Source organism: Lithobates pipiens, unplaced genomic scaffold (assembly GCF_037356315.1).
Source record: "Lithobates pipiens isolate NorthernLeopardFrog02 unplaced genomic scaffold, aLitPip1_a1.2 Scaffold_66, whole genome shotgun sequence".
NCBI lineage: Eukaryota > Metazoa > Chordata > Amphibia > Anura > Ranidae > Lithobates > Lithobates pipiens.
In genome coordinates this window covers 1,853,266-1,876,880 of record NW_027507888.1, presented here as the reverse complement: position 1 = coordinate 1,876,880, position 23,615 = coordinate 1,853,266, and the positions used below count along the sequence as shown (strand labels likewise).

General features: G+C 46.0%; 1 long non-coding RNA gene and 3 pseudogenes across 1 annotated transcript; 3 read left to right on the top strand and 1 right to left on the bottom strand.

The window, feature by feature from the left end:
- Positions 1 to 1,149: 1,149 nt before the first annotated feature.
- LOC143958956 (uncharacterized) lies at positions 1,150 to 9,573 on the bottom strand. Its single transcript, XR_013270165.1, has 4 exons — positions 9,525 to 9,573; positions 9,385 to 9,432; positions 6,398 to 6,511; positions 1,150 to 1,326 (listed from the first exon to the last, which is right to left on the bottom strand). It is a non-coding gene; the product is annotated as an uncharacterized LOC143958956 (long non-coding RNA).
- On the top strand, positions 6,002 to 6,119 carry LOC143958979 (5S ribosomal RNA; annotated as a pseudogene).
- Positions 9,574 to 19,566: 9,993 nt separating the features above from the next.
- Positions 19,567 to 19,695, top strand: LOC143958971 (5S ribosomal RNA; annotated as a pseudogene).
- Positions 19,696 to 19,803: 108 nt separating this feature from the next.
- LOC143958990 (5S ribosomal RNA) lies at positions 19,804 to 19,922 on the top strand (annotated as a pseudogene).
- Positions 19,923 to 23,615: the final 3,693 nt, after the last annotated feature.

Genomic DNA, 23,615 nt, shown 5'->3' with positions numbered 1-23,615 from the left:
TCCACTCTTCTTGGGGGTGAGGAAGAGAGGAGAATAGAATGCCATGAATCTCTCGGAGGGAGGGACCGGTAAAACTGCCTGTTGTACTACAAGAAGGTGAAGATATTTCTGCAGAGCTTCCGCTTTCTGCTGTGAAGTTGGACTTTTTTTTAGAACTAACGAGTCCTGTGGGGGCACATCTTGGAAGGTCCAAAAATGGGTAAAACGGACTGTAGAAACCACCCACGGATCTTCGCAACGACTGCCCGATACCTCCGCAAACCTCTTCAACCTGGCTGCAGTGGCCTTTTGTCAAATGGACTTTGTCCCCTCCTGATTATTGGAGAGGCTTCTCTATTTGCCTTTAGAAACGTGGCCTGAGTACTCCTCCAATTCTTTTTGGGGTCTCTGCCTTGTCTAAAGTTGGAGAAATTCCTATTCCTGGAAGCTTTGAATTTTGTTGATACCACGTGTGAATGCCTCACCCTTCTATCCTGGGGAAGTAGCCCCAACTTCCCTCCTGTCACTAATCCATAAAAGACATGGATGAGCGAGTTTGGGATGGAGGAGCTTACTGGGCTGGACAGATTCTTGACCTCAACCCAATAGAACACCTTTGGGATGAATTAGAGCAGAGAATCCCGAGCCAAGCCTACTCGTCCACATCAGTGCCTGACTTCACAAATGCTCTCCCTGGAAGAATGGTCAAACATTCCCAAAGACACACACCTAAACCTTGTGGTCAGCCTGCCCAGAAGAATTGAAGCTGTTGTAGCTGCAAAAGGGTGGGCCAACTCAATAGTGGATCCTCATTGACCACCAAGGGGAGACGTGCTGCCCATCACTGAGCATCAAGGGGAGACGTGCTGCCCATCATTGACCACCAAGGGGAGACGTGCTGCCTATCATTGACCACCAAGGGGAGACATGCTGCCCATCATTGACCACCAAGGGGAGACATGCTGCCCATCATTGACCACCAAGGGGAGACATGCTGCCCATCATTGACCACCAAGGGGAGACATGCTGCCCATTGACCACCAAGGGGAGACATGCTGCCCATTGACCACCAATGGGATGAACGTGCCCTGGAGTTAAAGGCTAAATGCATCTTTAAAGAAAAATAAATGTATAAAATGAAAAAAAAATGTGTACCCTTCACTTACTTTAGATCGAACAGCAGCCCAGCCATACTGGATCATTCCAGTCAGAAGGAAGAAAGAAATGACTGCAGATCCAGAACTTCCGATTGCCTTTTATATTGTTTCACAAAGATAACACCAAAGACACCAAACTATGGTCATGTGGACGCATTTCACACATACATCTTGTGCTCATTCCAGTCATCTGCAACGATATATTGGTAACATTAAAAAACACAAGGAGGATGATATGGGGCTTTGGGCCCCAATTATTGCATTAACAACCTTTAAAACACACTGCACTCAATTGTAATATTGACAAGCTAGGCATTTTAAAACAATAAAATGCTTTCCTGGCTTCTAAAAAAATAAAGCATTCAGCAGTAAAAATATACATCATTTTCACATTAAACAATATGGTTCTAATGCTAACTAATAACCGTACTAAAGCCTAACAAAAAAATAAAAATAAATCAATTATGTGCATTGTGTCTGAATACTCCTCTGTTGGGACCACAAAGAGCTGGAAACCAATGGGAAATCAATCGCAATGCATTCTATGCTGCGCCAGGCTGGGCATGAATCAGCAGCAAAAGGCAAATTAATGGCATTGTATACAAACAATGCTACCATGGGCTTGGGAGGGGGTCCTGTCGAAAGCCTAGCTGCAACAAATGGGCAGCAAGAAATCTATGTGCATTGCATCTGAACACTGCTCTGTTGGGACCACAGAGAGCCTGAAAAGGGAAATCAGGCGCAATACATTCTATGCTGCGCCAGACTGGGTATGAATCAGCAGCAAAGGGCGAATTAATGGCATTGTATAAAACCAATGCTACAGTGGGCTTGATTGTGCAACACATCATTTGCATTTCATATAACTGGCTCCCCTAGAGCAGCCAATCACTATCTGCATTGCTTATGAATGCTGCTTTGTTGGGACCACAAAAAGCATATGCGCAAGGTGAAATCATTTGCAATGCATTCTACACTGCTCCAAGTTGGGCATATAAATGAGTAGTGGAGGGGAATTAATGGCATTGTAAACAAACAATGCTTCAGTGGGCTTGATTGCACAACACATCATTTGAATTTCATATAAACCAAAGGCCGGCTCTAGTAGAGCAGCCATTTACTATTTACATTGCCTATGAAATCTGCTCTGTTGAGACCACAGAGCATATGCGCAAGGGGAAATCACTGGCAATGCATTATACACTGCTCCAAGGTGGGCATACTAATGAGCAGCAAACAGGTAGTTAACAGCATTATATACAAACAATGCTACAGTGGGCTTGGGAGGGGGTCCTGTCTAAATCCCGCTCTAGCAAATGGGCAGCAAGTGATATCTATGTGCATTGTGCCTGAACCCTACTCTGTTTTTGCTTGCTACTGGCTACACTATACATGGACATTAATGAATAGTTTTCATTGAAAACTTTCATATGGTTTAAATTATGGACGTTTAAACCTATTTGTGTGGGAATGGCATGTGTCATACCTTTTCCCCTATGGGGAGAAGACATCTTGACCCAGTCCCTAAAGTCTGAACCAAGAATAGGGCACGTTGATTTTGGCCTGGCCAAAGTTTGTTGGCTGTAGTATGGTGCCCTCATACTCTAACCAAGAAAAGCTAAGAACCATTCCAAGATCAAAACACCGAATTCCCAGGAAGAAAGGATGAATAGTTAGAATAGGATCTGCCATTCACTTCATAGGCCATAACCAAACATTTGGACTGCCTGCCATGTTGCCCTAGAAGCAGTTGGAAGAGAGACTGAATCAGATCTAGCCCGGCCTTCTCAGAGGAATGAGCACTCTTCCGCAAGTCCAGCACGAACTGAGATTGACCCAGTCCCTCAGCCTTCTACTTCAGAGCAACCTAGCAACCAGACTAGAGGCTTAATTATAGCTTACAATTGAAATGTAAGATGGTCTTCCAACAGCCGCCCTTTACTTCCAGAGAGCGGGGGCTCTCTGTAGACTTTCCCAAGAGGGATCAGACTGAAATCCCTGCTCTCTTTCTTATTCCTAACTCCATCCAGCAATATTTTTGGGTCCACAAAATTCAGTGGGTAAACCCAAGCAATGAGTTCTGATTAAAGCTCATAACTCAGGCAGTTAATTGAGCTATATACTTTTTCATTCCTAACGCAGTCAAGCAATATTTATGGGTCCACAAAATTCAGTGATGAACCCAAGCAATGAGTTATGATTAAAGCTCATAACTCTGACACTGCTTCTATAGCATGTTAGACAATTAATTTTATCATCCTTAACCACTTAAGGACCGCCGCAAGGCAATGTACGTCGGTGCAATGGCACCGACAGGCACAATGGCACCGACAGGCACAAGGGCAGCACAGTGGTGTAGTGGTTAGCACTCTCACCTAGGAATAAGAAGGGTCACTGGTTCAAATCCCAACCACAACACTACCTGCTTGGAGTTTGCATGTTCTCCCTGTGTCTGCATGGGTTTTCTCCGGGTACTCCGGTTTCCTCCCACAATCCAAAGACATGCAGGTAGGTTAATTGGCCTCTGTCCAAAATTGGCCCTAGTATATGCATGGGGACCTTGGATTGTGGGCTCCTTGAGGGTAGGGACCAATGTGAGTGTGCAATGTACAGGAATAGGGACAATTGTAGACACTCACTCAGGTTGGACTGGTGTCTTTTTTCAACCTATCTAACTATGAAACTATGAAAGCACGTACATGTACGTGCTTGCCTTCCAGTGGGTGGGGGGTCCGATCGGACCCCCCTCCCGCTGGATGCGGCGGTCCGTTTCGCTTCAGGAGCGATCCGGGATGAGGGGATGGTCGTTGGTTTCTGGCCATCCCCTCTCGATCGCTCCCGGCGAATGAGAAGCTTCCCCCGCTGTGTATAGTAAACACAGGCAGGGAAGAAGTGATGTCATTCTCCTCGGGGCGGTCTTATTGACCGGACTACGAGGAGAACAGTGAAAGTAAGTGTGCACCAACACTACACTGAGATGTAGGCACACAACCCCCCCCCCCCCCCCCGATCGCCCTCCGCCTTCCCCCCCCCTCCCAGTCACAGTGTCACTGATTGCAGTGATCATTTATTTATTGATCACTGCATTTAGTGTCAGTTGTGACAGTAAATACTGTCAGGGCAGTTAATGTTAGGTCCAGGGTAGCCCCCTACCCCCCCAATAAAGGTTTAACCCCCTGATTGCCCCTAGAGTTAACCCTTTCACCCCCTTTTGCCAGTGTCACTAAGCGATCGTTTTTCTGATCGCTCCATTAGTGTCACTGGTGCCGCTAAGTAGCTAGTTATTTTTTTAGGTTACAAAAGAAATTAGAAATCTGCGCTTAGTAAAATAAAATAAAATAAAATGATATAAAAACAGCAGCTGAACACTATAACCCGGATACTGGGCACACAAAAGCAGAAAAAAGTAAAAGTGCTTCGCTTGGCCTCTTAAATATAAATGTGACTTAATAGGGAAAATGTGTGTGTGTATGGAAAATGTGAAAAACCTAAATAATGTGAAAAATCATTAGTGAAAAATACTTTGAAAACCCAAATGTCCAATGAAGTCAAAAGAAATTAATCTGTAACTCAAATGTCCATTAAAGTGAAAAACCAAATAATCATAAAAAATAATGTGACACAATATAAAGTCCCATGTGAAATATAAGACAAAAAATGATGATTGATCTTGTATGTTCAAAACAACAATAATAATGCTTGACCACGTGGACCCTTCACCTCTGTAAACCAATAATGAATGGAGGCTTACCAGATCTCCAGTGACCCCCTGTTAAGGAAGGTCAGTCTGCGCACATACGATCACATAGACGTTTCGATAAGGAAGCCGAAAGCCGACCCAATCGTTCGGTGCAAGAAGCCGGGAAACGACCCAATCCTTCGCATATCACGTAGTCTCCAAATACACTCGGATCCTCTCTTAGGCCTCAAAACGTCATATCACTGGTGCTGCTCCTGGATAATGCTAATGCACCTGGGGTGATTAGGGTGTGCCCAGGCACGCTGCGTGCCTGGGCACACCCTAATCACCCCAGGTGCATTCATTATTGGTTTACAGAGGTGAAGGGTCCACGTGGTCAAGCATAAGTTGTTTTGAACATACAAGATCAATCATCATTTTTTGTCTTATATTTCACATGGGACTTTATATTGTGTCACATTATTTTTTATGATTATTTGGTTTTTCACTTTAATGGACATTTGAGTTACAGATTCATTTCTTTTGACTTCATTGGACATTTGGGTTTTCAAAGTATTTTTCACTAATGATTTTTCACATTATTTAGGTTTTTCACATTTTCCATACACACACATTTTTCCTATTAAGTCACATTAATACACATTTATATTTAAGAGGCCAAGCACTGCACTTTTATTTTTTTTAGGTTCACCGCCAGGTTTTTATAGCGCTAGGTACCCCGATATACTGCCCAATAATGGTTTACGCTGCACTTAGGTCTAGGGACATTCAGGGTGACATGGTTAGCACCTGGATGGGAAACCGCCAGGGAATACCAGGTGCCGTATTCTTTTTTTTAATATGTTGTTGGCATCGATGACCTGTTTTATTTTTCTGCTTGTTTGCCGAGGTGACCATCTTGGCATTTGTCAAGAGGGTTGAGAGTGGCCAGAAAGATCGCCTACAACCAAATCAGCCTGAATTTGCCCGATCTCATTTGATTTTGGATGCTAAGCAGGGTCGGGCCTGTTTAGTACCTGGGTGGGATTCCGCCTGGGAATTCCAGGTGCCGTAGACTTTTTCTTAATATGTTGTTGGCGTCGACGACCTGTTTTATTTTGCTGGTTGTTTGCCAAGGTGAATATGTTGGCGTTTGTCAAGAGGGTTGAGAGTGGCCAGAAAGATCGCTTACTGTACATCACCCTGAATGCGCCCGATCTCATCTGATCTCGGATGCTAAGCAGGGTCGAACCTGGTTAGTACCTGGATAGTACACCGCATGGGAATACCAGGAGCTGTAGGCTTTTTTTAAATATGTTGTTGATGTCGACAACCTCTTTTATTTTTCTGCTTTTTTGCCGAGGTGACCATCTTGGTGTTTTTCAAGAGGGTTGAGAGTGGCCAAAAAGATCGCCTACGGCCACATCACCCTGAATGCGCCTGATCTCGTCTGATCTCGGATACTAACCAGGGTCGGGCCTGGTTAGAGCCTGGATGGAAGACCCCCTGGGAATACATTCTGAAATGGTACATTTAGAAAATTTATTTTATCATCATCCATGATTTTTATGTAGGTACCCACCATCTGCTAATGCTGCAGAAGCAGAAAAGGGATTCCGTCTTGCTTGGAGTGTGCCTGGCTTCCCATCTTGCTTTGAGAGATCATAGCTTCCCATCTTGCTTGAAGATTTCATGGCTTATCAAACAGTCATGAAAAAGAGAAAATTTACAATGGAATTATGCTTACTTATCCAGAGATAATGAAATCTGAGGTTTGGGTTAAAAATACAAAATCGAAACCATGGCACGATATACATTTTTTTTACTGTTAACCTAAAATGCTTACTTCATGGTTAAACCTGGCTTAACCCTTTCATGACTAAGCCTATTTTTGGCATTTGGTGTTTACAAGTTAAAATCCATATTTTTTGCTAGAAAATTACTTGGAACCCCCAAACATTATATATATATATATATTTTTTAACAGAGACTCTAGAGAATAAAACGGCGATTGTTGCAATATTTTATGTCACACGGTATTTGCTCAGCGGTGTTTTAAATGCAACTTTTTGGGAAAAGAGACACTTCATTAATAAAAAAAAACAAAACAGTAAAATTATCCCATTTTTTTTTTGCATAATGTGAAAGATAATGTTACGCCGAGTAAATAGATACCAAACATGCCACACTTTATAATTGCACGCACTTGTGGATTGACGACAAAGTACGGTACCTAAAAATCTCAATAGGCGACGCTTTAAACATTTTTTACGGTTACCAGGTTAGAGTTTCAGAGGAGGTCTAGTGCTAGAATTAGTGCATCAGCGCTGAAAGCTGAAAATTGGTCTGGGCAGGAGGGGGGTTTAAGTGCCCAGTAAGCAAGTGGTTAAAGTGGTGCTCCGGCCAAAATTACACTTTTTAAATAAAAATACCCCTATAATACACAAGCTTAATGTATTCAGTAAAGTTGGTCTGTAAACTAAGGTCTGTTTTGTTAGGTTATTACAGCATTTTGAAAGTTTATAAACTAGCACCATCTAAAGTGTGGGCATCTGAAGCCAGACTGTATTTCTTCCTGGATTTCAGCCTTGCAGATCTCGCACATGCTCAATGCTGCACAAGCAGTGTAATAAGTTTCAGGTCAGGTTTCCATGGCAACGGCAGTGTTAGAGGAAGTTGCCACCCATATCTATGCAAACCCCTCCTCCCTCCAGGAACCAGTAAATATACTGCATGTACAAGGAATATTATTCAAGAAACACACACACACACTACATCTACACTCAGCTGATACTTTTTTCTGTACAGCTTTTCATTTAAAAAGAAAAAAATAATAATTAAAATAATAATAATCACAGCAACACAATTCATTTATGCATCTAGACGTATTGAAGACGACTTTATGAAGTTCAAACTGTGCATAATAATTTTGAAAAATTGTGCTTGTGTTTTGGTGTTAGGCCCCTTTCACACGGGATGGATCAGTAATGATCCGCCCCGTGATGATCCGCTTGCTCAGCGGGGATCGCTCTGTTGTTCCCGCTGAGCCGGAGGATAACAGGGCGGTTCCAGCACACTGTGCATGGACCGCCCTGTCAGCTCTCCGCTCTCCTCTATGGGGGATCGTCTGTCCGTGTTCATCCGATCCGCTCTGCAGACGGATTAAAAAATAGGATTTTCCTCCGTCTGCAGAATCGGACAATTGCGGAGGCAGACGATATCGGGTGTTTGCGGATGTTCATCCGCCGACACCCGCTATCCCATAGGAATGCATGTATGTCCGTACTTCATCCGCAAACGGATGGATGAAATACGCACATAATGTCCGCATGTGTGAATGGGGCCTTAGATGGGATGGTGGGAGTATTTAAAAAAACTGCTTATTTACAACTATTTGCACAAACAACTTTCTCTATGTTACATAGATAATCGGGTTAAAAATAAGAAAATATTCCCCTAGCACATCGCATCGCCCCCCTCCCGGTAAAAACGCATCGCCCCAGCACATTGCATCACAACGCCCCCAGCACATCGAATCGCATCTCCCCCAACACTTCTCATCGCATCGCCCAAAGCACATTGCATCACCCCCGACACATCAAATCACATCAGAACATCGCCCTCAACAGATCGCATCAAATCGCATCACCCAAGCACATCGCATTAAATAGCCCCAGCACATTGAATCGCATCTCTCCCAGAACAGCAAATCGCAACACCCAAGCACATCGCATCGCATCTCCCCCAGAACATCGAATCGCATCACCCCCAGCACATTGCATCACCCCCAACACTTCGAATTGCATCAGCACATCAAATCGCATCGCCCCAGCACATCTCATCGCCCCAGCAAATCGAATTGCATCTCCCCCATCACATTGCATCTGCCCCAGCACATTGCATCACCCCCAGCGCATCGAAATGCCCAAAGCACATTGCATCACCTACAAATCATCGAATCGCATCAGCACATCGAATTGCTTCGCCCCACCTTATCGCATCAAAATGCATCACCCAAGCACATCGCATCGCCTCATCACATCGAATCGCATCTCCCCAGAACATCGAATCACATCTCCCCCAGCACATCGAATCGCCCCCGCACATCGCATCGCCCAAAGCACATTGCATCACGCCAACACATCAAATCGCATCAGAAAATCGAATCGCGCCGCCCTCAACACATCGCATCGAATCACATCACCCAAGCACATCGCATTGAATGGCCCCAGCACATCGAATCGCATCTCCCCCAGAACATCGAATCACATCACCCCAGCACATTGCATCACCCCCAACACTTCGAATTGCATTATCACATCGAATCGCATCACCCCAGCAAATCGAATCGCATCTCCCCCAGCACATTGCATCTCCCAGCACATCTAATCGCCCCAGCACATCAAATCGCCCAAAGCACATTGCATCACCCCCAAAACATCGAATCACATCAGCACATCAAATCGCTTTGCCCCACCACATCGCATCGAAACACATCACCCAAGCACATCGCATCGCTGGTAGAAGGGAATTAATTAATTTACAGTTAAATGTTGTTAGAGTACTTACCTTTGATTGGTCCAGAGGCTTAGTAACGGTTGCCACAAACAGGAGACCCTATAAAAGAGAAAAAAGTGTGTCAGTTGCCGCAGTATAACGGACAACGAAGATCAGAACACATCCCTGCTGTTTCGTTATGGAGTCCTTACTGCGACAGGTGATCGAACAGGCTGGTGCCGTGGATGGAGAGCGGTGGCTTCGTTCCTGTCTGTCGGCTTATCCGGTGGCTGGTTCTGGTAGTGTTCTGTTTGTGGATGTCCCTCTGGTGGAGCAGTTTGATTTCCTCAGTGCATTCTCTCGGGTACCCCAGGATCTTCCGGTTTCGGCGGCTTCCTCTTCCTCCCGGTCGGTCCCTGCTCTTGACACGGTGACGCAAGAACCTTTCGGAGATGTCCGCAGCTGTTCGGCCTATTCTCCGATCTCCGAGGACGGCGCAGGTGCAGTGGACCATCGGGCTGCCCGGAAAAAAACGAGAAGGAGACCGCGAAGATTTGAATCGGTGGATTCACCCCTGCAAAACAAAAAAGGTACTGGGTCTGCTTGTTTGAAGAAAAAGAAAAAATCGAATCATTTGAATGTTACTGGGCATACTGTCACTGCTAGGGACAATGTCTATAGTGCTTTACATGTATCTGATGCGGTGGCTGCTACAGTTGATAATGCTTCACTGGTGCTTGATAACGTTGCCATGGTGAATGACAGAGCTCCTGTAATGGCTGCAGATTGCTCCATTTCTGAAGGATTTCAGCAGGCAGATGTTCCTACTGCTCAAGAAGTTTCACGTTTAAATGGAGGTGAGTCGATTGAGGAGGTGAGTCTATTCTGCAAAACTTTATGATTAATGTCACAACTTTTATCGAATTTATTGCCTAAAACTGCTTCTTCTCGCTCTGCTGATGACGCTGCTCTTATGTCAGTTTCAAAAGATAGTGTTCATACTGCTTCAAATTCTTCTGTTTTACTTAATGTTGATTTGACTTCCTCTGGTGCTACTGTTTCTAATGTTCCTGAACCTTACATTAAAGAAGTACTTACGTGTGAATTGTCTCCATTAGGTTTTCACTTACCTATTTCAGTTAAAGAAAAGATTTGGAAAGGGGATTATATTGAATTGCTTTCCTTATTGCCGTCATTTAAAGAATATAGGTTTGATAAAAAATATGGTGAGAAATCTGATGATGACAGGAGACGTTTAGGCACACGCAATTTTAATAATTGGTTACAATCTTTTTGTATTTATGCTAGTGTAATGGGCGAATGTCATCCTGAGTTATGTAGCGGTATGTTTCATCATGTTGAAATAATTTTAGAAGCTTATAAAAATGTTTCAGGTTTAGCTTGGTTCTCTTATGATGAAGCCTTTCGACAGAAGCTTTCGGTTCATATGTCTTCCTTTGGAGCAGGGAGAGACTGCAGTGACCCAAATCGCTAGCTATTAGGTCCACAAAAGTTATTTTAAGAACTGGTATGGTATAGGTGTAGTTCAGGATGGGTGGCACTAATAGGTACCACTGATAGATGGGACTGATGGGCACTGATAGGTGGCACTGATAGGTGGCTCTGATAGGTGGCACTGCTGGGCACTGATGGGCGGCGCTGATGGGCACTGGTAGATGACACTGATGGGCACGGATATGTGGCACTGGGGTGAAGCTCTGTTGTTGAGGCAGATTGTGGGCACTGATGTGTGGCACTGTGGGCACTGATGTGTGGCACTGTGGGCACTGCTGGGTGGCACTGAATGGGGGCACTTTTTTATTACAGAGGTGGCACTGGCAGGGGGCAGGTGGGTACTGGTAAGCTGGCCGTGATCGGGACTGATGTCCCGATCACGGCCGCCGCTGATCGGCTCTTTTTTTTTCTCCTCGCGCTGTCAGCGCGAGGAGGAAAGATAGCCGATTACCGGCTTCGTTGTATCACATGATCAGCTGTCATTGGCTGACAGCTGATCACATGGTAAGGGGTCGGGATCGACCCCTTGCTTGGATCTGTGATCAGGCGAGTCTCATAAACGGGCAGCCGTCATTTGGCTATAGCGCGGGTCTCTACTGGTTAAACTGAGCCGCAGATCTAAACCATTGTGCAGAAACTCCAAAACTACTGAGGTGGACGGAGTGGTGGGGTCCCACTGCTTACTTTCTGCAAATGTTTTAAATGTATTCCATATTTTAGAATAGATAAAGTTTGTGGAAGGTTTCCTAGCCTTTAGGAGAGTAGAAATCACCCCCACTGAGAATCCTAATGACTGGAAATTCTGCCGCTCAAGATCCAAAGATGTAGATTCAGTTTGTGAGGAGCTGGGTGCACCAATTTCTCCTGTGAGAGAAGCTGCGGGAACACTGGGATCTTGACCGGCGGGGCATACGCTGAGATGTTCTTAGATGTAGATGTTCTTTTAGACTCAGCAGAGCTAAATACACTGCTCGCAGCTCTAAGACGTTGGAGACTACCCCCGCCACAGGGACGTCCCATTTCCCTTGCACTGCCAGGTGATCTCAGTGTGCTCCCCACCCTTTCAAACTTGCGTCGGTGGTAAGAATGGTCCAGGAAGGGCATTGCAGGAGCCGAGGCTTTGAAATGAGGTCTTCCTTCGACCCCCAGAGGAGACTTCTCTTCATAGAAGCTGAAATTGATATTCTCTGACATAGGGACTTCTTCCTCCACTGCGTCAAAAAGCCCCATTGAGTCCTCAGATGCCAATGAGCCCAAGGTAACATTGGAAAGGCAAGCCGCCATGGTCCCGATTAAACTCAAACAATTCGAGGCTGACAGGTGGGAGAGAGATCTGATGTGGACCATCTTCTGAACAATCGCCTTCACCTTCTGGGGAGGGAGGCGCACTGTACCAGCCTTGGTGTTGAATAGAGCACCCAGGTAAATCACCTGAGTTGGGGTTAGGAGGCTCTTCTCTGTATTTACTAACCATCCAAACTCTCTCAGAGTCCTCAGAAGAATCTCCTTGTGGTCCCGTAGCTGGGCTTGATCAGACGCTAGCAGTAGAATGTCATCCAAAAAGTGAAAGACTCGAAGGTGCCAGGGCTGAAATTAGAACTTTTGAGAATATCCTTGGTGATGTGCATAGACCAAAAGGCAGGCATTGAAACTGGAGATGTGTTGAGCCTATTGCCACTCTCAAAAATCTTTGGAACGCTGGTAACACGGGAACATGGAAATAAGCATCTTGCAAGTCTACCGATAGCAAGCAGTCTCCTGGTTGGACCATCTGGATGATCGTCTGCAAGGATTCCATCTTGAACGAGTCGAGCTGTATGAAACGATTTAACCTCTTCAGATCCACCACTGGTCTCCACTCTCCACTCTTCTTGGGGATGAGGAAGAGAGGAGAATAGAATCCCATGAATCTCTTGGAGGGAGGGACCGGTAAAACTGCCTGTTGTACTACAAGAAGGTGAAGATATTTCTGCAGAGCTTCCGCTTTCTGCTGTGAAGTTGGACTTTTTGTTAGAACTAACGAGTCTTGTGGGGGCACATCTTGGAAGGTCCAAAAATGGGTAAAACGGACTGTAGAGACCACCCACGGATCTTCGCAACGACTGCCTGATACCTCCGCAAACCTCTTCAACCTGGCTGCAGTGGCCTTTTGTCAAAAGGATTTTGTCCCCTCCTGAGTATTGGAGAGGCTTCTCTATTTGCCTTTAGAAACGTGGCCTGAGTACTCCTCCAATTCTTTTTGGGGTCTCTGCCTTGTCTAAAGTTGGAGAAATTCCTATTCCTGGAAGCTTGGAATTTTGTTGATACCACGTGTGAATGCCTCACCCTTCTATCCTGGGGAAGTAGCCCCAACTTCCCTCCTGTCACTCTCGAGATTGCCTTTTCCAGTCTTTCTCCAAAGAGTGCCTTCCCATCAAAAGGGATTTTGCACCAGTTTTGTTTTGATGCTGCGTCGGCTGCCCATGGCTTTTATAATGTTGTCCTTTGGTACATCTTCTCGGATGACTACTTCAATGTTTTCTGTCCAAACTTTAATGGCATTAGACACCAAGGCTAAAGCCACAGCCAGTCTACATGCTCCTCCAGCCAACTGATAGGCTTTTTTCAAATCCATCTATACGCCTGTCCAGAGGATCTTTAAAAGGAGGCCGAATCCTCCATAGGTAGGGTGATGTTCTTGGTTAAATGCACCACTGCTGCATCAACTACTGGAGGTGTATCCAGGAAGGCTGTATCTGACTTGGCCAGCGGGTACAACTTCTGGAGTCTATTTAGGGAGAAGCGTTTATCCGTCCTCTTCCATTCCCCTTCTATTAAATCCTTTAATTCTTCTAGAAAGGGAAAAAAATGAATTTCATTTTCAGAAATGGAAAAAAGGTTTTTGTCTTTTTAGGAGGCTCTTCCACCTCTTCCCAGCAGATAGCTGGTTTAACCGCCAAGACAAAAGGTTGTACTAATGAAAAATTAAACCCCGAGGGTTCTGATTCATCTGAGGAATCCTCCGACTCGGCACTGTCCCCAGCAGATAAGGGAGGCGGGGTTGAAGAAGTGCCTGCTGGGTCCGCAGATGATTGACCCTGGTTAGTCATTTCTGACGTTTGACCCCTAAGCGTGTCTTGCAGGGAGGGAGGTGTATGAATTAGCTCTGCTAATGAGTCTTTAACCACTTAACAACCGGCCCATAACCGAATGACGGCTACAGGGCGGTTGTTTAACTCTGGGAGGCCGTCATATGATGTCCTCCCAGAATTCCGCTCTCGCGCGCCCCCTGGGGCGCGCACTCGAGAGCATCCTTGACTGCTGGGTCCACGTGATCGCTCCATCAAATGACGGAGTGATCACTTGTAAACAAACCGATCGGTACAGCGGAGGGGGAAGAGATCGGTGTGAGCAGCGCTGTGGGCTGCATCTGCAGTGCCCACATCGCTGCTCATCGAAAATTAACCCCATTATACCCTGCCATTACTCTGCAATACTCTGCTTCAATACTCTACAATACTCTGCTGCAATACTCTGCAATACCCTGCAACAACACTCTGCAATGCTCTGCGACACCCGCCAATACCCTGCAACACCCGCCAATACCCTGCAACACCCTGCAATGCTCTGCAACACCCTGCAATGATTTGCAATGCTCTGCAACACCCACCAATACTCTGCAACACTCTGCAATGCTCTGCAACACCCGCCAATACCCTGCAACACTCTGCAACACCCGCCAATACCCTGCAACACCCTGCAATACCCTGCAACACCCTGCAACAACACTCTGCAATACCCTGCAACAACACTCTGCAATGCTCTGCAACACCCGCCAATACCCTGCAACACCCGCCAATATCCTGCAACACCCTCCAATATCCTGCAACACCCTGCAACACCCGCCAATACCCTGCAACACTCTGCAATGCTCTGCAACACCCTGCAACACTCTGCAATGCTCTGCAACACTCTGCAATGCTCTGCAACACCCTCCAATACCCTGCAACACTCTGCAACACCCGCCAATACCCTGCAACACCCTGCAATACCCTGCAACACTCTGCAATAGCCTGCAACACTCTGCAATGTTCTGCAACACCCGCCAATACCCTGCAACACTCTGCAATACTCTGCAACACCCGCCAATACCCTACAACACTCTGCAATGTTCTGCAACACCCGCCAATACCCTGCAACGCTCTGCAATACTCTGCAACACCCGCCAATACCCTACAACATTCTGCAATGCTCTGCAACACCCACCAATACCCTGCAATGCTCTGCAATGCAATACTCTGCAACGCCATACTCTGAGATATCCAGTCATACTCTGAGATACCCAGTCATACTTGGAGATACCCAGTCATACTCAGAGATACCCAGTCATACTCAGAGATACCCAGCCATACTCAGAGATACCCAGCCATACTCAGAGATACCCAGCCATACTCAGAGATACCCAGCCATACTCAGAGATACCCAGCCATACCCAGCCATAGTCGGTGATACCCATAGACACCCCCCCTCCCGCCGCCCTCTGGTGCTTCTACCGACTCACCAATACGATCAAAGCCAGAATCTTTTTTTTTTTTTCAGGCTTCCCAGCTTAGAGGTGAGATGCGGGGGTCTTATTGACCCCATATCTCACTGTAAAGAGGACCTGTCATGCCATATTCCTATTACAAGGGATGTTTACATTCCTTGTAATAGGAATAAAAGTGATCAAAAAATTTATTTTTGGGGAAAAAAAGTCAAACTAAAATAAATAAAGTAAAATAAACAATAAAAATTTTTTTTTTTAAAGCGCCCCTGTCCCCATGTGCTCGCATGCAGAAGCGAACGCATACATAAGTCCCGCCCACATATGAAAACGGTGTTCAAACCACACATGTGAGGTATCGCTGCGAACGTTAGAGCGAGAGCAATAATTCTAGCCCTAGACCTCCTCTGTAACTCAAAACATATAACCAGTAAAAAAAATGTAAATCATCGTCTAAAGTAAGTGAAGGGTACACATTTTTTCTTAATTTTATACATTTATTTTTCTTTAAAGATGCATTTAGCTTTTAACTCCAGGGCACGTTAATCCCATTGGTGGTCAATGGGCAGCATGTCTCCCCTGGGTGGTCAATGATGGGCAGCATGTCTCCCCTTGGTGGTCAATGATGGGCAGCATGTCTCCCCTTGGTGGTCAATGATGGGCAGCACGTCTCCCCTTGGTGCTCAATGATGGGCAGCACGTCTCCCCTTGGTGGTCAATGAGGATTCACTATTGAGTTGGCCCACCCTTTTGCAGCTACAACAGCTTCAATTCTTCTGGGCAGGCTGACCACAAGGTTTAGGTGTGTGTCTTTGGGAATGTTTGACCATTCTTCCAGGAAGAGCATTTGTGAAGTCAGGCACTGATGTGGACGAGTAGGCTTGGCTCGGGATTCTCTGCTCTAATTCATCCCAAAGGTGTTCTATTGGGTTGAGGTCAAGAATCTGTCCAGCCCAGTAAAGCTCCTCCACCCCAAACTCGCTCATTCATGTCTTTTATGGATTATGCTTTGTACACTGGTGCACAGTCATGTTGGAACAGAAAGGGGCCTTCCTCAAACTTCCCACAAAGTTGAGAGCATGAAATTGTCCAACATTTCTTGGTATGCTGACACCTTAAGTGTTGCCTTCACTGGAATTTAGGGGCCAAGCCCAACCCCTGAAAAACAACACCACACCATAATCCCCCTCCACCAAGTGATTTGGACCAGTGCACAAAGCAAGATCGATAAAGACATGGATGAGTGTGTTTGGGGTGAAGGAACGTGATTGGAATGCAGAGTCCTGACCTCAACCCAATAGAATACCTTTGGGGTGAAATAGAGTGAAGGCTGAGAGATGGGCCTTTCTCGTCCAACATCAGTGCCTGACCTCACAAATGTACTATTGGAAGAATGGTCAAATATTCCCATAGACACACTCCTAAACCTTGTAGACAGCCTTCCCAGAATAGTTGAAGCTGTTATAACTGCAAAGAGTGTGGCAACTAAATATTGAACCCTATGGACGAAGACTGATATTCCATTAAAGTTTGTGTGTGTTCGTGTGTAAAGGCAGGTGTCCCAATACTTTTGACAATATAGTGTATGCGGAAGGGGGCACTCTGCCACACTCTGATGCAAGGGGGCGATACTCTGCTATAAAGTGGGACTCTGATGTAAGGTGTTGTGGGTGATGCAATGGGCTTTGGGGCGATTCGATGTTCTGGGGAGATGTGATTGGGCGATGGGATTCGATGTGTTGGGGCGAAGCGATTCGATGTGCTGATGCGATTTGATGTGATGCGATGTGCTGCGATGTGCTGGGGGCGATGCGATGTGATGTGCTGGGGGCGATTCGATGTTCTGGGGATATGTGATGCGATTGGGCGATGGGATTCTAGGTGTTGGGGTGAAGCGATTCGATGTGCTGATGCAATTCGATGTGTTGGGGGTGATGCAATGTGCTTTGGGCGTTGCGATGTGCTGGGGGTGATTCGATGTGCTGGGGAGATGTGAATCGATGTGCTGGGGGAGATGCAATTCGATGTGCTGGGGGTGATGCGATTCGATGTGCTGGGGGAGATGCGATTCTATGTGCTGGGAGCAATGTGATGTGCTGGGGCAATGCGATTCGAATTGATGTGCTGGGGGCGATGCGATTCGATGTGTTGCGGGTGATGCAATGTACTTTGGGAGATGCGATGTGCTGGGGGTGATTCGATGTGCTGGGAGATGTGATTCGATGTGATGCCATGTGCTGGGGGCGATGCGATGTGCTGGGGTGATGCGATTCGATGTGATGTGCTGGGGGCGATTCGATGTTCTGCATTTGGGTGGTGTGATTCGAGGTGTTGGGGTGAAGCGATTCGATGTGCTGATGCGATTCGATGTGTTGGGGGTGATGCAATGTGCTTTGGGCGATGCAATGTGCTTTGGGCGATGCGTTGTGCTGGGGGTGATTCAATGTGCTGGGGGAGTTGCGATTCGATGTGCTGGGGGAGATGCGATTCTATGTGCTGGGGGAGATGCCATTCTATGTGCTCGGGGCAATGTGATGTGATATGCTGGGGGCGATGCGATGTGCTGGGGCGATGTGATTCGATGTGATGTGCTGTGGGCGATGCGATTTGATGTGTTGCGGGTGATGCAATGTGTTTTGGGGAGAGTCGATGTTCTGGGGCGATTGGGCGATGGGATTCGATGTGTTGGGGTGAAGCGATTCGATGTGCTGATGCGATTCGATGTTTTGGGGGTGATGCAATGTTCTTTGGGCGATGCGATGTGCTGGGGAGATGCGAATCGTTGTGCTGGGGCCAATGTGATGTGCTGGGGGCGATTCGATGTGCTGAGGTGATGCAATGTGCTGGGGGTTATGCGATTCGATGTTCTGGGGAGATGCGATTCGATGTGCTGGGGTGATGCGATGTGCTTGGGTGATGCGTTTCAATGCGATGTGGTGGGGCAAAGCGATTCGATGTGCTGATGTGATTCGATGTGTTGGGGGTGATGCAATGTGCTTTGGGCGAATTGATGCGCTGGGGGAGATGCGCTGTGCTGGGGGAGATGCGATTAGATTTGCTGGGGAGATGTGATGTGCTGGGGCTATGCGATTCGATGTGCTGATGCAATTCGAAGTGTTGGGGGTGATGCAATGTGTTGGGGTGATGCGATTCGATGTTCTGGGGGAGATGCGATTCGATGTGCTGGGGCGATGCGATGTGCTTGGGCAATGCGTTTTGATGCTATGTGGTGGGGCAAAGCGATTTGATGTGCTGATGTGATTCGATGTTTTGGGGGTGATGCAATGTGCTTTGGGCAATTTGATGTGCTGGGGCGATTAGATGTGCTGGTAGATGCAATGTGCTGGGGGAGATGCGTTTCGATTTGCTGCATCGAATTGCATCAGCACATCGAATCGCTTCACCCCAACACCTAGAATCCCATCGCCCAATCGCATCACATATCCCCAGAACATCGAATCGCCCCCAGCACATCGCAGCACATCGCATCACATCGAATCGCATCAGCACATCGAATCGCTTCGCCCCAACACATCGAATCCCATCGCTCAATCACATCTCCCCAGAACATCGAATCGCCCCAAAGCCCATTGCATCACCCACAACACCTTACATCAGAGTCCCACTTTATAGCAGAGTATCGCCCCCTTGCATCAGAGTGTGGCAGAGTGCCCCCTTCCACATACACTATATTGTCAAAAGTATTGGGACACCTGCCTTTACACACGAACACACAAACTTTAATGGAATATCAGTCTTCGTCCATAGGTTTCAATATTTAGTTGCCACACTCTTTGCAGTTATAACAGCTTCAACTATTCTGGGAAGGCTGTCTACAAGGTTTAGGAGTGTGTCTATGGGAATATTTGACCATTCTTCCAATAGTACATTTGTGAGGTCAGGCACTGATGTTGGACGAGAAAGGCCCATCTCGCAGCCTTCACTCTATTTCACCCCAAAGGTGTTCTATTGGGTTGAGGTCAGGACTCTGCATTCCAGTCACGTTCCTCCACCCCAAACACGCTCATCCATGTCTTTATGGATCTTGCTTTGTGCACTGGTCCAAATCACTTGGTGGAGGGGGATTATGGTGTGGTGTTGTTTTTCAGGGGTTGGGCTTGGCCCCTAAATTGCAGTGAAGGCAACACTTAAGGTGTCAGCATACCAAGAAATGTTGGACAATTTCATGCTCTCAACTTTGTGGGGCCAGCAAGATCGCCTATGGCTAAATCACCCTGAATGCTCCCGATCTTATCTTATCTCGTCTGATCTCGAATGCTAAGCAGTGTCGGGCCTGGTTAGTACCTGGATGGAAGACCGCTTGGGAATACCAGGTGCCGTAGGCTTTTTTTTAATATGTTGTTGGTGTCGACAACCTGTTATATTTTTCTACTGATTTGCAGAAGTGACCATCTTGGCGTTTGTCAAGAGGGTTGAGAGTGGCCAGCAAGGTCGCCTACAGCCACATCACCCTGAATGCTCTTGATCTTGTCTGATTTCGGATGCAAAGCAGGGTCGGGCTTGGTTAGTACCTGGATGGGAGACCGCCTGGGAATAACAGGTGCCATAGGCTTTTTTGTAATATGTTGTTTGTGTAGACGACCAGATTTAATTTTTCTGCTTGTTTGCTGAGGTGATCATCTTGACGTTTGTCAAGAGGGTTGAGAGTGGACAAAAGTGATCAGATTTTTTATTTTTTAAAGGGACAATGCAAAAAAAGAAAAAAAAATACGATTTTTTTTTTAAAGCACCCCCCTCCCATCTTCGCATGCTTGCGCAGCAAAGAAAACGCTTACGTAAGTCACACCTCATATATAAATGGTGTTCAAATCACACATAAGGTATTGCCACAAACTAGATCTCCTCTGTAACTCTAACCTGGTAACCGTTACATTATTTTTAAAAGCGCTGTCTATGGAGATTTATTAAGTTCCTTAGTTTGTCGTCATTCCAGTAATGTTCACAAGCATGACATTGACATTAAGTATCTATTTACTTGGCATAACATCATCTTTTACATTATAGAAAAAAATTGGGCTAACTTTATGGGGTTTTTTTTTCATAAAAGTGTATTTTTCCCCCCAAAAATGTGTTTGAAAGAGCACTGCGCAAATAGACAAAAAAAAATGATTTCAACGATCACCAATTTATTCGCTAGGGTCTATGCTAAAATATATATATATATATATATATATATATATATATATATATATATATATACAGTAGGTGCCGCCATTTTCCTATAGGAGCGAGAGAGCGGCGATAATGTCTCGGGGGCATACCAGGCCCTTAGGTCCGGTAGGAATTTTAAGGGGAATCCCCTACGCCAAAAAAAGGCGTGGGGTCCCCCTCAAAATCCATACCAGACCCCTATCCGAGCACGCAGCCCGGCCGGTCAGGAAAGGGGGTGGGGACGAACGAGCGCCCCCCCCCTCCTGAGCCATACCAGGCTCAACATGGGGGGTGCCTTGGGGAAGGGGGGGCGGCGCGGCGCGGCCCCCGCACCCCAAAGCACCTTGTACCCATGTTGATGAGGACAAGGGCCTCTTCCCGACAACCCTGGCCGTTGGTTGTCGGGGTCTGCGGGCGGGGGGCTTATCGGAATCTGGGAGCCCCTTTAATAAGGGGGCCCCCGGATAGCGTCCCCCCACCCTATGTGAATGAGTACAGGGTGCAATGTACTTTTAAGATAAGCCTAACTTCCTTATCCTTTGGATTACAAATTATAAAGGACCATCATAGCTAGCAGAAGAAAAGAAGATTAAAGAATGTTTACTATTAACAAGATCTTGTAACTAGCTATTAAAGTAGGGGGAGATCCCTTGTGGTTTCACCTTGTAAAATTGTTGTTTTGCATTCATTGTTCTGTCATTTTACGTTAGGATGACAGTACAATTATTCTAACCACCTGTTTATCATAATTACAGTAAAGTATATTTATGGTTAAGTACTTCAATTGTGTGGAGTATTGTTTTCTCTCAGCAGGTGGAGCCATCGGGTGTCCTGGTAATAATACAGGTATATTATATTGTATTGTGGCGTTACCTCTCACCATTTCATTACACATTCATATTGCACCACAGCTGTGTCAAGGGGACTGAGTCAAGTCAAGGGGGGTTCATTAGCAAAGTGCAGGTGCAAATAAAACCAGCAGCTCCTTCAGGGGTTAGTGCTACATGGTAATGGGGGGGAAAAAAAATCAAGCCATTTTTGTTCAACCCACTGGTTGAGCACAAAGAAACATTCTGATGTATGGACTGAGCTTACATGAAAGAAGAACTTAATTAAAACCAGCAACAGTTGAGACAATGAACACCTTGGTCAGGTCTATGTACAGTATATCTATGCATATTGTATAGAGTACAGGGATTAAGAGCAAGCAATAAACAAAACAGAGTACAGCAGTAAGGATAACTGCCACATTCACAACAGGGTTCTCCTTTACATCCATGTCTCTAAAGTCCCACCCAGTAGTGCACCTCACCCCTATATATTGTGGACCTATACCAGTCCTTAAGGATTAGCAGACTGTACCTCACTCAACCCAATATACTGTAGTGCGCTATACCTTACCAGTCCTTAGAAGGACCTTTGTGCAAATAGTAGGTTGTGATTAGCAGACTGTACCTCAGTCCCTATACTCATAAAGGACTGCTGCAGAATAGGGCAGTAGTCAGCAGTAGTGCACCTCAATCTTATATATTGTGGACCTATACCAGTCCTTAAGGATTAGCAGACTGTACCTCACTCAACCCTATATACTGTAGTACGCTATACCTTACCAGTCCTTAGAAGGACCTTTGTGCAGTGAATCTGGGATCGATAACTACAAGCATTCTTTTTTTATATGTGAAATTCTGACAATTCAGGACTCTTGAGACAATGGAGGCGAGGGAAGGTCAGGGTAGGCAAAGAAGAGGGTGCAGGAGATGATCACCAGCACCGTGATATAGAGCACTGACACCTGCACCGTGATAGAGCGATCTGACACCAGCACCGTGACATAACACATGTATGAGGTGAATCTGGGATCGACAACTACAAGCATTCTTTTTTTATATGTGAAATTCTGCCAATTCAGGACTCTTGAGACAATGGAGTCGAGGGAAGGTCAGGGTAGGCAAAGAAGAGGTGCAGGAGATGATCACCAGCACCAGCACCGTGATATAGAGCACTGACACCTGCACCGTGATAGAGTGCACGGACACCAGCACCGAGATAGAGAGCACTAACAGCAGCACTGATACCAGCAACTTGCTGCTGGACCCCAAAAATATGACACCGCTCAACCTCTTCAAACAGGAGGGTACGGGCATATAGTACGGTGTGCTTTTTAGGTTGTGATTAGCAGACTGTACCTCACTGAACCCTATATACTGTAGTACACTATACCTTACCAGTCCTTATAAGGACCTTTGTGGAACTAGTAGGTTGTGATTAGCAGACTGTACCTCAGTCCCTATACTGATAAAAGGACTGCTGCAGAATTGGGCAGCAGTCAGCAGTAGTGCACCTCAATCCTATATATTGTGGACCTATACCAGTCCTTAAGGATTAGCAGACTGTACCTCACTCAACCCTATATACTGTAGTACGCTATACCTTACCAGTCCTTAGAAGGACCTTTGTGCAAATAGTAGGGTGTGATTAGCAGACTGTACCTCAGTCCCTATAATCATAAAGGACTGCTGCAGAATAGGGCAGCAGTCAGCAGTAGTGCACCTCAACCCTATATATTGTGGACCTATACCAGTCCTTAAGGATTAGCAGACTGTACCTCACTCAACCCTATATACTGTAGTACGCTATACCTTACCAGTCCTTAGAAGGACCTTTGTGGAACTAGTAAGTTGTGATTAGCAGACTGTACCTCAGTCCCTATACTCATAAATGACTGCTGCAGAATAGGGCAGCAGTCAGCAGTAGTGCACCTCAACCTTATATATTGTGGACCTATACCAGTCCTTAAGGATTAGCAGACTGTACCTCACTCAACCCTATATACTGTAGTATGCTATACCTTACCAGTTCTTAGAAGGACCTTTGTGGAACTAGTAGGTTGTGATTAGCAGACTGTACCTCTGTCCCTATACTCATAAAGGACTGCTACAGAATAGGGCAACAGTCAGCAGTAGTGCACCTCTACCAGTCCTTAAGGATTAGCAGACTGTGCCTCACTCAACCCTATATACTGTAGTACGCTATACCTTACCAGTCCTTAGAAGGACCTTTGTGCAAATACTAGGTTGTGATTAGCAGACTGTAC